Here is a 12660-nt window from a genome sequence, read left to right as displayed (position 1 = left end):
ATTTAACGTTTAAGTGAATTTTAAAGTGGAGTTCATAATTATGTACAGACATCATCCCCATCTAGTGGTGCTAGAAATAAGTTACATCTTGTTGATGGGGTAAAGATTTATGACATTATTATGTTTTATTATGATTTATTTTGCATCGTCGTTGTTGTATTTTTGATTATTTGTTGTTGTGTTTGTTGTTATTTTAAACAATTTCTTTTTTGAAAACTGTTCATAGGTTAAAGTGTAAAAGTATAAACACCACCGTCTATAAATGAATGAATCGTTTTGGTCTTTCATGTGAGACTTTTGTTTACTTTTAACCGAAGAACAGAAATTATGTTTAAAATAACAAATAATAAATGTACAAAAAACAAATGTAATTGTAAAATAATATTACAATCCCATCAACAAGATGTAAATTATTTCTAGCACCACTAGATGGGAATGATTTCTGTACATGATTTTAAACTCCACTTTAAAAGTCACTTAAAAGATTTTTAATTTAGTTACTATTATTAAACACAACGACACCACACCAACGTCTGCATTCCTAGTAAAAATACAGTGGCCATTGATTTGCTGATTAATACTAAATAGATCAGGTAGTCCTCTACACCAAGCATTTACAGACGTATTACAGTAAATACGCAGAAGTGGCAAAGCATCGCATTCATCAGAAACGGCATTAATGTTTTTGTAGGTGTGTTTGTTAAAAGTCTAAAACCAAGTACATTTATAAACGTGTTTAAATTGGTACTTACACATCCTAACACAGCAGTGCTAAGATCTCCAGCTCTTAATTTTAAATATCAGCTCTGCTATCACCTGGTCTGGCTCCTTTACTCACGATTGGCTGTTTGTAAAGGGGCGGGACAAGGGCTGAAAAACGGCCGCATCTAGAGAGAGATAAATTCCAATTGGCTACGACTGGATTAGGGTGTAATTTGATTGGTCCACACTCCTGGACAAAATATGGGCCAAACCTCAAATTTGCACAGATATTTAGAAAGAAAAACAAGCCAGGCATTAGTGATGGGAATTATGGCTCTCATGGCGCATTATGGCGCTACTGGGTACCTCGATAATAATATCAATGATGAACAATCATGCACATTTGCTACCTTGCCTTAATTAAACAACACTTAAATGAGAAAAAAAGATTTATTTCAAAAGTATACGAATTGACAACAAGTATATTTTAATAACAATAGTTCAACAAAAAATAGTTTTAAATAATTGCAAATAAATAAAGTTTGTATCATCAGTTGTTTAACACATTACATTACATTTCAAGCATAAAAATCATTAAAAAACACATAAACAATTTTAGTAAAATTTACAAAAAAGTGCACAACTGCAGCATTTAGGGCAAGTTTGCATAAAAAACAAGTTCTCTGACTTTTGAAAGTTTCACTTGATTTCTCCACTCGGTAATACACGTGAAAGGCATGGCTGGATTACTGACCGGGCCAGTGGGGCCAGCGCCCAGGGACCCTTGAGGTCAGGGGGCCCCGGGGGGGCCCTGGCCCAAAACATGTTGCGATGCCTATCAACATTTATGATACAATATATTTTTATTTCCGAGGGCCCTCCATTTTAAGGATCCTCTGACTATTAGGGACTTTGACCCCAGGGCCTCTTGGGGGCCCTAGCCATTATTTTGGGGCCCCTATCCATGCTTTTGGGGGCCCTAGCCATGCTTTTGGGCCCCTTATGAAAATGGATGAGGCGTTGTGGCACTGCTCTGACTTCGACTTCTGGCTATTACGGGTCCTAGGAAAGGGACATATTTTTTAGAGGGCCCTGGTTATGAGAGCCCCTACCAGGGGGCCCTAGAGAAGAGCAGGGCATACCATTAGAGGGCCCTTGATCACGAGGGCCCCTGCTATGGTGCCCTTGACTTCCATAGAAGTCGTTTACCATGGCTCCTCGACTTTCTAGGGACCTACAAACTGCCAGGCAAGCTACCATATTTCATAACAGACGTTTTGTTGCAAATATGCGATTCAGGCCCTTACTTAATGTTTCTGAATTTGTATTGTTTCAAAATTATTATGTTCAATTTCTCTTAAGCGCAGAGACACAAATTAATTTTGCAATTTTGCAATTATTTAAATTTAAGACAAGCAATTTGTCTGATGAATGCTATCTTTGACACCGATTAAATTGAGTGAATTTGGCCAAGGGTGTGATTTCACTTATGTGAAAACAACAAGCCATTTGACTAGTTTCATGTTTCCCCTTTAATAAACAACAGTAAAGAGACCAGTGGTCACTCTAGCTCTAAAGGAATGCATAAAAGGAAAAGTGCCTTTTCATACAACAGAACTGCAAGCTAATTTTACTGAGTAGCACAATTTTGGTTTGGTGACAGATGATGAAACAGCAAGTGGTTTTGTTGTAGTAGCTGTGGCTGCGTATGCGTGTAACCCTGATATTTTGTTTGAGGATTATTGGAAAACATATTTTATTCAGCTTGTTATTCAATGACAGTTTGACATGACTTGACATGTTTCAAGGCAGTGTGAAGGGGTCTCGACAATAATTAAACTTGATTTAATATCATTAACACAGCATTTTTAATATATTCAAAACCTTCCCCCTGTCTCCCTCTCCATGCCTCTCTCTCTCTCACACACACACACACACACACACACACACAAACAGCATTTTTTGTAGTAGATAGTGGCTGCCCCTCCCCCACTATCTCACTCAGTGGTGAAAAATTGTTACATTGCCCTAAATTCCCACGGGGGCTGAGCCAATCAGGTGTTGCGAGAACTTCCAAGTGAATATGCAAGATCTATATAAAACCCCCTGCCAGTATCAAAACTCCTCACATTCAGACAGTTCAGCTTGCGAACTTGCTCTGTGCTTTTACTGCAACTTTTACCTTGCTATTACCAGATCAGCAACCAACAGCCTTTTTAAAGGCTCATTGCCCTTTATACTGCATTGTATTATTTTATAATATATATAAATATTTTTATATTATACTATACTATACTATATTGCATATATTCTGTTACATTCTTTTCATAGTCTTTTCAAAGGCTTATATATTATATTATATTATATTACATGATATAAAATTATATTACTATATATAATATATTAAACTTTGAAAGGTTCACAGCCTTTTTCAAGGCTAGTGTAACGTTGCTAACTAGCAACTCACAGCTTTTTTAAAAGCTTATTGTTATTTGCATATTACATTATTGATAATAGTAGAAGTGTAAGCTTTATAATATTAGTACATACATACAATACATTTACAATAACAACAATTTATAGCTAAATAGTTATAGGTCAGCCTTTTTTTATTCCATATTGTATCTGGTTCTACAATTTTGTGATTGTATTTTTTTCCTAAACATACAACATAGAAACAACATAGTAAGTATTGGATAGGAATAGGAATTTGCAAGACAAGCTTCTATATTTGCATCTTAAGAAACACTTGCCATTAATAACATGGATCCCAAACAAAAAAGTGGTGCCTCAAAAAGAAAAGCAAAAAAGATTAAGGAAGCAAATCAGGCAGATTTCCTGAAAAGCGTTCCTTTGATCTCAAACTTCTTTGAGAAACTGCTGGATATGAGTGAGACAAGTATTGCTAATGTTAGCAGTGATCAGAGTTCTAGCAATGAAGATGTGATCACCACTGGCTTAGTGTCATCTGTCAGTGACTATGTACCTTTGGAAAAGGAAAGTTGCAGGTGTGTCAGACCCACAATCAGACAAGCCAGCTGCATCGTGTTGAGTGTCGTTTTTCAAATGAGGAGGGCAAGGACCCCAACTCCTGGTGTGAAACGGTCAACGACCCTGCTTTATGGCCCAGTACCATTACCGACCAAGCCAATTCATGTTAGTAGAGGAGAAGCTGCATTTCAAAACAGAAGTGCTAAGTACCCAGCCTCAGTCAGGGATAGAGGCATTGGGGGTACCAGTAGGAGCTTTACAAATGCTCTACTCAGTTGCTCTCTACCCAACGGGCAAACTGTGACTAGGCAGTGGCTACTTTACTCTCCTTCAACTGGCTGTGTGTATTGTTTTGCTTGCAAACTGTTTTCCAGTAAGCACAATACTTTTGTTCATGGATTTTCTGACTGGAAACATTCAGAGCGGATTGGTGAGCATGAGGGGAGTGTGGAGCATAGGGCTTGCATGCTAGCATTATATAATCGCTCCAGAGGCACAGCAACAATTGATTCTGATATTGTCAAACAAATTGATGCAGAAAGACAATACTGGAGGGAAGTTTTGAAAAGAGTTGTTGCAGTCATCCAGTTTTTGGGGGAGAGGGGACTTGCTTTCAGGGGAGATGATGAGCTATTAGGATCAGCCCACAATGGTAATGTTTTGGGCATCATAGAACTCTTAGCCAAATTTGACCCATTCCTAGCTGAGCACCTCCAAAGGTTTGAAGGTAAGGGAAAAGGTTCTGTGTCCTACTTATCATCGACAGTGTGTGAAGAATTTATCCATTTGATGAGACAGAGAACAAAGCAGGCAATTGTTAATGAGATCAAAGAATCAAAATACTTCTCTGTTATAGTTGACTCCACTCCAGACCTTGCTCATGTGGACCAACTTACTTTTATTTTCAGGTTTGTTAATAATGACTGACATGTAGTTGAGCGTTTTCTAGCTTTTGAGCCTATTGAAAACCATAGTGGGGACAGTTTGGCAGAGTGTGTCGTTGCTATGGTGGAGAATCAGGGCCTAGACTTATCCAACTGTAGGGGCCAGTCATATGATAATGCAAGTAACATGTCGGGAAAGTACAATGGAGTCCAAGCTCATCTTAAACAAAGAAACCCTTTGATTTGTTATGTCCCCTGTGCAGCACATTCACTGAATTTAGTTGGTGTCAATGCTGTTGACAGTAGCCCAGAAGCTGGACGTTTTTTTGACTTTGTACAGGCAATGTACACATTTTGTGCATCATCTACACACAGGTGGGGAAAGGTTTTCCATGATACTGATATCAAACTCACACTGAAATCACTGTCAGGTACTCGATGGAGCGCACGAGCTGAGTCAACTAAGGCTCTTTGGAAATATTATGCACAACTGAGAGAGGCATTGAATGATATGTCTAAAGATATGGAGGAGAAATGTGTAACTCGAAGTGAAGCCTCTGCACTCTGTGACAAATTGGACACGTTGGAGATGGCCTTCATGGCATACTTCTGGGACACAATACTACAGAGGTTCCAAGCCACAAGCCTGCAGCTGCAGAAGCATGATATTGACATATGTACAGCTACACAACTTCTCTTGTCTTTACGAGACTTTGTGGCAGCACAGAGAGATAACTTTGAGGTGTTTGAAGGGGCAGCTTTAAATGTCACCACTGCTGCTGTCTCCCAAGAGTACAGGCATGACCTCCAGCGTACAAAGAAGCGCAAAATTATGTCTGATGATAGTGCAGAGCCAGGTGTAGCATTTAACGGAAAGGACAAGTTTCGGATCGAAACTTTCAATGTTGTCATTGACAAACTTGTGTCCTGTCTCAACCACCGTTTGAATGTATGCACACACTTAACTGAGCTATTTGATGTTCTTTTCATGCCTGACAATATGTCCAACAGTAAGCTCACTTTAAAGGCTAACTCACTCGCTGCAGCATATCCTTCAGATCTGAACATGAGCCTGGCAGATGAATTGATACAATACAAATCATTCATAACAGAAAAAGAAAAATGTCCTAGTAAAATGCTCAAAACCATGATAGTCTTTGCCCAGGGGCCCAGACTATCCTTAATCCATCCTTGCATGAGTACTAGAGTAATTGTTCTTCATAACAATATGGGTGGCACTTGATAACAATTTGATTTGTTAATTTCATTGTATTGATCTTAAAATAGCGGTCTGTACACAAACAAATACACTTTTTTCATAAAAGAAGTCTGAATTTCTAACTTTTTAGATTGCTCTATACATAGATTGTAACACACTTTTGTTTCTGCTACACTTTATGTGCATCAGAACTCGGTAGTCATGTACTGGTGCTGGTCATAAAATTAGAATATCATAAAAAAGTTGATTTATTTCAGTAATTCCATTCAAAAAGTGAAACTTGTATATTATATCCATTCATTACACACAGACTGATATATTTCAAATGTTTATTTCTTTTAATGTTGATGATTATATAATGAAAACCCCAAATTCAGTATCTCAGAAAATTAGAATATTGTGACAAGGTACAATATTGAAGACACCTGGTGCCACACTCTAATCAGCTAATTAACTCAAAACACCTGCAAAGACCTTAAAATGGTCTCTCAGTCTAGTTCTGTAGGCTACACAATCATGGGGAAGACTGCTGACTTGACAGTTGTCCAAAAGACGACCATTCACACCTTGCACAGGGAGGGCAAGACACAAAAGGTCATTGCTAAAGAGGCTGGCTGTTCACAGAGCTCTGTGTCCAAGCACATTAATAGAGAGGCGACGGGAAGGAAAAGATGTGGTAGAAAAAAGTGTACAAGCAATAGGGATAACCACACCCTGGAGAGGATTGTGAAACAAAACCCATTCAAAAATGTGGGGGAGATTCACAAAGAGTGGACTGCAGCTGGAGTCAGTGCTTCAAGAACCACCACACACAGACGTATGCAAGACATGGGTTTCAGCTGTCGCATTCCTCTTGAACAAGAGACAGTGTCAGAAGCGTCTCGCCTGGGCTAAAGACAAAAAGGACTGCTGAGTGGTCCAAAGTTATGTTCTCTGATGAAAGTAAATGTTGCATTACCTTTGGAAATCAAGGTCCCAGAGTCTGGAGGAAGAGAGGCACAGAATCCACGTTGCTTGAGGTCCAGTGTAAAGTTTCCACAGTTAGTGATGGTTTGGAGTGCCATGTCATCTGCTGGTGTTGGTCCACTGTGTTTTCTGAGGTCCAAGGTCAACGCAGCCGTCTACCATGAAGTTTTAGAGCACTTCATGCTTCCTGCTGCTGACCAACTTTATGGAGATGCAGATTTCATTTTCCAACAGGACTTGGCACCTGCACACAGTGCCAAGGCTACCAGTACCTGGTTTAAGGACCATGGTATCCCTGTTCTTAATTGGCCAGCAAACTTGCCTGACCTTAACCCCATAGAAAATCTATGGGGTTTTGTGAAGAGGAAGATGCGATACACCAGACCCAACAATTCAGAAGAGCTGAAGGCCACTACCAGAGAAACCTGGGCTCTCATAACACCTGAGCAGTGCCACAGACTGATGGACTCCATGCCACGCCGCATTGCTGCAGTAATCCAGGCAAAAGGAGCCCCAACTAAGTATTGAGTGCTGTACATGCTCATACTTTTCATGTTTATACTTTTCAGTTGGCCAACATTTCTAAAAATCCTTTTTTTGTTTTGGTCTTAAGTAATATTCTAATTTTCTGAGATACTGAATTTGGGGTTTTCATTAGTTGTCAGTTATAATCATCAACATTAAAAGAAATAAACATTTAAAATATATCAGGCTGTGTGTAATGAATGAATATAATATACAAGTTTAATTTTTTGAATGGAATTACTGAAATAAATCAACTTTTTCATGATATTCTAATTTTATGACCAACACCAGTATATTAAGCTGTAAAGAGATGATTTTATCTTCGCAGTGGTATTACCGTATAATACGGTTTAGACGTGCAGTAAAAAATGAAGTGTGGGTAGCGTGAGCGAGCTTTTTTAAAGTGCAGATGGCGCGTGACCGCGGTGATTATACGCGGAGGTAAAATGTAGGATGGACGTCCAACGTTCGCTTCCTCTGTCTCTGAGAGAATGTGAAGTTGGCGGGCGACTTCTTGAAGACTGTCTAACACAGGTCAGGTCAGGTCAATGTCCACATCCATATCAGCACTGAGCTGAACTAAACCATCAGTTACTCTTTCCAGGCCATTTACTTAAATATGTCCTTTTTGATGACGAAAATGTATTTATTAGTTTATTTATTTATTTATTGCATTATTTATTTGTGCATTTATTTATTTATACTTGTCATTGTTCGTCCTCCATAGATAGATAGATACTTTATTGATCCAGAAAGAAATAAAAACGCTGTGCTGCACGCTTTCTATGAGCGAATCAAAACAAGGCAAAAAACTCTTTGAATCTCACATCCTTCTGAACGTAAGAATGTTCACTCCCTGTTTTATTTACAGTGCTGATGAAAGTCTGCTAAATGTGCTTGGATTAGGCACACTAACTAAACTGGTCCTTCAAAGGCCTTGCCCCATGTGAGGATCGAACTCATGACCTTTAGGTTATGAGACTGACACGCTACTTACTGCACTAACGAGGCTGACAGCAACATGTTTAGACTGAATCTGGTAGTTTTTGTAGTTGTAGTTTAGCTAATACATTTAAATATTGAAATGCAGAATCTAAATCTAAGCATAAAAAAATGGAATCAAACTCACACCCTTCTGACTGTAAGTGTATGTTCACTACCTGTTCTATTTACAGTGCTGGTAAAAGTCACTAAATGACATGAAACCAGTCGGCTAACTGGGCTTAGATTAGGCACAGTAACTAAACTGGTCTCTGAAAGGATTGCCCCGTGTGAGGATCGAACTCACGACCTTCAAATTATGAGACTGACGCGCTACCTACTGCGCTAACGAGGCTGACAGCAACATGTCTAGACTGAATCTGACAGTTTTTGTAGTTGTAGTTTAGATAATAAATTTAAATATTGAAACGCAGAATATAAATCTAATCATTAAAAACTGGAATCAAACTCACACCCTTCTGACTGTATGTTCACCACCTGTTATATTTACAGTGATGATGAAAGTCACTAAATAACATAAAACCAGTCTGCAACTAAACTGGTCCCTCAAAGGCCTTGCCCCGTGTGAGGATCGAACTCACGACCTTCAGATTATGAGACTGACACGCTACCTACTGCGCTAACGAGGCTGACAGAGACGTGTGGAGACATCTGAATCTGACCATTTCATTGGCTGAAGTTTAGGCACAATATTGAAAAGCAGAATCTAAATGTAAGCATCAAGAACAAGATGAGAATTAATCTCACACCCTTCTGACTGTAAGTGTATGTTCACTACCTGTTCTATTTACAGTGCTGGTAAAAGTCACTAAATGACATGAAACCAGTCGGCTAACTGGGCTTAGATTAGGCACAGTAACTAAACTGGTCCCTCAAAGGCCTTGCCCCGTGTGAGGATCGAACTCACGACCTTCAAATTATGAGACTGACACGCTACCTACTGCGCTAACGAGGCTGACAGCAACATGTCTAGACTGAATCTGGCAGTTTTTGTAGTTGTAGTTTAGATAATAAATTTAAATATTGAAATGCAGAATCTAAATCTAAGCATAAAAAAATGGAATCAAACTCACACCATTCTGACTGTAAATGAATGTTTACTACCTGTTCTATTTACAGTGCTGATGAAAGTCACTAAATGACATAAAACCAGTCTGCAACTAAACTGGTCCCTCAAAGTCCTTGCCCCGTGTGAGGATCGAACTCACGACCTTCAGATTATGAGACTGACGCGCTACCTACTGCGCTAACGAGGCTGACAGAGACATGTGGAGACATCTGAATCTGACCGTTTCATTGGCTTTGTAGTTGTAGTTTAGATAATAAATTTAAATATTGAAATGCAGAATCTAAATGTAAGCATCAAGAACAAGATGAGAATCAAACTCACACCCTTCTGACTGTAAATGAATGTTTACTACCTGTTCTATTTACAGTGCTGATGAAAGTCACTAAATGACATGAAACCAGTCTGTTAACTGGGCTTAGGTTAGGCACAGTAACTAAACTGGTCCCTCAAAGGCCTTGCCCCGTGTGAGGATCGAACTCACGACTTTCAGATTATGAGACTGACGCGCTACCGACTGCGCTAACAAGGCTGACAAAAACATGTGGAGACATCTAAATATAATATTAAATTGAATATAATATTGAAAAGCAGAATCTAAATCTAAGCATCAAAAACTGGATGAGAATCAAACTCACACCCTTCTGACTGTATGTTCACCACCTGTTCTATTTACAGTGCTGATGAAAGTCACTAAATGACATAAAACCAGTCTGCAACTAAACTGGTCCCTCAAAGGCCTTTCCCAGTGTGAGGATCGAATTCTCGACCTTCAGATTATGAAACTGACGCGCTACCTACTGCGCTAACGAGGCTGACAGAGACATGTGGAGACATCTGAATCTGACCGTTTCATTGGCTGAAGTTTAGGCACAATATTGAAAAGCAGAATCTAAATGTAAGCATCAAGAACAAGATGAGAATTAAACTCACACCCTTCTGACTGTAAATGAATGTTTACTACCTGTTCTATTTACAGTGCTGATGAAAGTCACTAAATGACATAAAACCAGTCTGCAACTAAACTGGTCCCTCAAAGGCCTTTCCCAGTGTGAGGATCGAATTCTCGACCTTCAGATTATGAGACTGACACGCTACCTACTGCGCTAACGAGGCTGACAGAGACATGTGGAGACATCTGAATCTGACCGTTTCATTGGCTGAAGTTTAGGCACAATATTGAAAAGCAGAATCTAAATGTAAGCATCAAGAACAAGATGAGAATTAAACTCACACCCTTCTGACTGTAAGTGTATGTTCACCACCTGTTCTATTTACAGTGCTGATGAAAGTCACTAAATGACATGAAACCAGCCGGCTAACTGGGCTTGGCTTAGGCACAGTAACTGAACTGGTCTCCGAAAGGCCTTGCCCCGTGTGAGGATCGAACTCACGACCTTCAGATTATGAGACTGACGCGCTACCTACTGCGCTAACGTGGCTGACAAAGGCATGTGGAGACATCTGAATCCGACCGTTTCATTGGCTGAAGTTTAAGGACATTTTTGAAAAGCAGAATCTAAATGTAAGCATCAAGAACAAGATGAGAATCAAACTCACACCCTTCTGACTGTAAGTGTATGTTCACTACCTGTTCTATTTACAGTGCTGGTAAAAGTCACTGAATGACATGAAACCAGTCTGTTAACTGGGCTTAGGTTAGGCACAGTAACTAAACTGGTCCCTCAAAGGCCTTGCCCCATGTGAGGATCAAACTCACGACCTACAGATTATGAGACTGACGCGCTACTGACTGCACTAACGAGGCTGAAAAAGACATGTGGAGACATCTGAATATAATATTAAACTGAATATGATATTGAAAAGTAGAATCTAAATCTAAGCATCAAAAACTGGATGAGAATCAAACTCACACCCTTCTGACTGTAAATGAATATTTACTACCTGTTCTATTTACAGTGCTGATAAAAGTCACTAAATGACATGAAACCAGTCTGCTAACTGGGCTTAGATTAGGCCCAGTAACTCAACTGGTCCCTCAAAGGCCTTGCCTTGAACTCACGACCTAAATGTAAGCATCAAGAACTGGATGAGAATCAAACTCACACCCTTCTGACTGTATGTTCACCACCTGTTCTATTTACAGTGCTGATGAAAGTCACTAAATGACATAAAACCAGTCTGCAACTAAACTGGTCCCTCAATGGCCTTGCCCCGTGTCAGGATCGAACTCACGACCTTCAGATTATGAGACTGACGCGCTACCGACTGCGCTAACAAGGCTGAAAAAGACATGTGGAGACATCTCAATATAATATTAAATTGAATATAATATTGAAAAGCAGAATCTAAATCTAAGCATCAAAAACTGGATGAGAATCAAACTCACACCCTTCTGACTGTAAATGAATGTTTACTACCTGTTCTATTTACAGTGCTGATGAAAGTCACTAAATGACATAAAACCAGTCTGCAACTAAACTGGTCCCTCAAAGGGCTTTCCCAGTGTGAGGATCGAATTCTCGACCTTCAGATTATGAGACTGACGCGCTACCTACTGCGCTAACGAGTCTGACAGAGACATGTGGAGACATCTGAATCTGACCGTTTCATTGGCTGAAGTTTAGGCACAATATTGAAAAGCAGAATCTAAATGTAAGCATCAAGAACAAGATGAGAATTAAACTCACACCCTTCTGACTGTAAGTGTATGTTCACCACCTGTTCTATTTACAGTGCTGATGAAAGTCACTGAATGACATAAAACCAGTCTGCAACTAAACTGGTCCCTTAAAGGCCTTGCCCCGTGTGAGGATCGAACTCACTACCTTCAGATTATGAGACTGACGTGCTACCTACTGCGCTAACAAGGCTGACAGCTATATGTCTAGACTGAATCTGGCAGTTTTTGTAGTTGTAGTTTAGATAATAAATTTAAATATTGAAATGCAGAATCTAAATCTAAGCATAAAAAAATTGAATCAAACTCACACCCTTCTGACTGTATGTTCACCACCTGTTCTATTTACAGTGCTGATGAAAGTCACTAAATGACATAAAACCAGTCCGCAACTAAACTGGTCCCTCAAAGGCCTTGCCCTGTGTGAGGACCCAACTCACTACCTTCAGATTATGAGACTGACGCGCTACCTACTGTGCTAACGCGGCTGACAGAGACATGTGGAGACATCTGAATCTGACCGTTTCATTGGCTGAAGTTTAAGCACATTTTTGAAAAGCAGAATCTAAATGTAAGCATCAAGAACAAGATGAGAATCAAACTCACACCCTTCTGACTGTAAATGAATGTTTACTACCTGTTCTATTTACAGTGCTGATGAAAG

The 12660-nt window shown here is 39.5% G+C and overlaps 8 non-coding genes across 8 annotated transcripts; all 8 read right to left on the bottom strand.

Moving 5' to 3' along the window:
• Positions 1 to 8550: 8550 nt before the first annotated feature.
• On the bottom strand, positions 8551 to 8623 carry trnam-cau (transfer RNA methionine (anticodon CAU)). Its single transcript has one exon. It is a non-coding gene; the product is annotated as a tRNA-Met (tRNA).
• A 222-nt stretch (positions 8624 to 8845) lies between these two features.
• On the bottom strand, positions 8846 to 8918 carry trnam-cau (transfer RNA methionine (anticodon CAU)). Its single transcript has one exon. It is a non-coding gene; the product is annotated as a tRNA-Met (tRNA).
• A 253-nt stretch (positions 8919 to 9171) lies between these two features.
• On the bottom strand, positions 9172 to 9244 carry trnam-cau (transfer RNA methionine (anticodon CAU)). Its single transcript has one exon. It is a non-coding gene; the product is annotated as a tRNA-Met (tRNA).
• A 228-nt stretch (positions 9245 to 9472) lies between these two features.
• Positions 9473 to 9545, bottom strand: trnam-cau (transfer RNA methionine (anticodon CAU)). The gene has a single exon. It is a non-coding gene; the product is annotated as a tRNA-Met (tRNA).
• Positions 9546 to 9814: 269 nt separating this feature from the next.
• Positions 9815 to 9887, bottom strand: trnam-cau (transfer RNA methionine (anticodon CAU)). Its single transcript has one exon. It is a non-coding gene; the product is annotated as a tRNA-Met (tRNA).
• Positions 9888 to 10724: 837 nt separating this feature from the next.
• trnam-cau (transfer RNA methionine (anticodon CAU)) lies at positions 10725 to 10797 on the bottom strand. Its single transcript has one exon. It is a non-coding gene; the product is annotated as a tRNA-Met (tRNA).
• A 729-nt stretch (positions 10798 to 11526) lies between these two features.
• trnam-cau (transfer RNA methionine (anticodon CAU)) lies at positions 11527 to 11599 on the bottom strand. The gene has a single exon. It is a non-coding gene; the product is annotated as a tRNA-Met (tRNA).
• Positions 11600 to 12116: 517 nt separating this feature from the next.
• trnam-cau (transfer RNA methionine (anticodon CAU)) lies at positions 12117 to 12189 on the bottom strand. Its single transcript has one exon. It is a non-coding gene; the product is annotated as a tRNA-Met (tRNA).
• Between the last annotated feature and the right edge of the window lie 471 nt (positions 12190 to 12660).

This window comes from Trichomycterus rosablanca, chromosome 15 (assembly GCF_030014385.1).
Source record: "Trichomycterus rosablanca isolate fTriRos1 chromosome 15, fTriRos1.hap1, whole genome shotgun sequence".
In the NCBI taxonomy this organism is placed as follows: Eukaryota; Metazoa; Chordata; class Actinopteri; order Siluriformes; family Trichomycteridae; genus Trichomycterus; species Trichomycterus rosablanca.
The sequence above is the reverse complement of the archived record's forward strand: the minus strand, read 5'-3'. Positions and strand labels throughout refer to the sequence as shown.